Source organism: Sciurus vulgaris (assembly GCF_902686455.1).
Source record: "Sciurus vulgaris genome assembly, chromosome: 6".
Lineage (NCBI taxonomy): Eukaryota > Metazoa > Chordata > Mammalia > Rodentia > Sciuridae > Sciurus > Sciurus vulgaris.
This window is the reverse complement of record NC_136466.1, coordinates 3,715,955-3,717,725: the sequence shown is the minus strand read 5'-3', so window position 1 is coordinate 3,717,725 and position 1,771 is coordinate 3,715,955.

Sequence of the window (1,771 nt, the reverse complement as noted above, 5' to 3'; positions counted from 1 at the left end):
ACTTTATTTTCAAGAGTGTTTGTTTTGTCTTCATTGCCTGAACTTCTGTTTCCTACATTATCTAGTCTGTTCACTATACTTTCTATTGAGTTTTAATTTGGTTTTATTGTTTCCTCATTTTGAGGATTTCTGTTTGATTACTTTTTATAATCTCTGTCTCGTTATTGCAGTGATATTTCACTTCCTGTATTTTCTTTCTGATATCATCATATTATTTGAAGATCAATCTAATTATGTGTTTTCTAATCTTCTCTGACATTTCCTTCTACCTGCGTTGTCTATGAGTTCTATTCCTGGAACATCTTGGTTTGTTTGAGTCACTTTGTTCCTTGTTTTTTCAATGTTGTTTTTGTGTCTCTCATCTAGCACTATGGATCGAATGTATTACGTTTTTTTTTTTAATAGTTCAGTTTTTACCGCTGTATACTTATAGTGTCCCTAAAGGTTTTCTGTCCCTCATCTTGAAAGAGAAGACCAATATTAGCTGCACCCAATGCAAACAATTACCACCTTAAACTTGATAGCTCCTCTTAAAGCATTTTAGGTTTGTTTAAATAAACAAATAATATTTTCAATTACAGTCTATAAAGTAAACAGTAAGCTTTCTAAAGTGTTACCATTTTGAATGATCAACAATGACAACAGAAGAAGTAATGAAAGTTGTGAAGTTTACAAGGGGGGAGAGAAGATAGATGTAAAATTTTATAGTAAGTGCAAGAGAGGAATTAATGGAAGTTGGCCGTTACTATGAGAGAAAAGTGAAAGAGAAGCCATGAAGCAAAAAAAAAAAAAAAAAAAAAAAATACAGATTTTTAAAAAAGTTAAATATATAAGAAAACACAACAAAACTCTAATATACTATTCAAACATCCCATTCCTCAATAAATTGGTGCATGAATACTATTTGGATTTAAAGATGGTAGAGGTGTGAGAGAGAGTTCAAAATAAAAAAAGAGGAAGAAAAGTCTCAAAGGAAATTGGATGATTGCTTCCATTGTCTTTCAAAAATGTTTTCAGCTTCCCTTCTCCATCAATATGTGAGGTTTTCTGAAGTTTGATGTTAGCTCCAGTCCAGTGGGTACTGGAGTGGTTGGGTGGGTGAACCAATAGCAAGATGTCCTCACACCCTCTTCCAGCCTTTCCATCCACTGTGACCAGCCCCTTCTGTCATTGTGCCACTTGAGGACTCACTGAGCTGGAGAAAAGCCTAGTTTTCTCTGAGTTACTACTCCAACCTTGTGCTCCCCTCAGAACTGCCCCTAGTAGCCAGGTTTCACAGACTTGCCAAACCCAGTCTGGCCCACACAATCCAACTGTAATCTGGTGGACCAGGGTTTCAGCTTCCCAGGTCCTATGTTGCTGCAATTCCAAGATCTCAATCCTTTCCACTTGCAGAGAGACCACCAGGCATGCACCACATGAAAGTGGGACCCTGTAAAGAGGCAGCCAGGTGGCAGTCATTACAACACCAAGGAGAAAGAACTCAGGTGCAACCATACCTGCAGGTACCCCAATGTATCTCCAGGCCCTGGCCAGTATTCCCAAACTGAGGTAGCCACGAACCCAAATGGCAACAGTGGTGGAGACAAACCTGAGACCCTGGGACATTGTCCAAAGATGGCAGTGACCAATGTTTAACCAAACATGTGGGTACTGTGACAATAGACTTCCTGGCAAAAGTAGGTAGCAGATGATCCACTGGTGGTCTGTGGGGTCTGTAGGCTAATGGAAGGGGTTCAGTGAGGGGATGTTGGGTGGTGGGGTAGTTAAA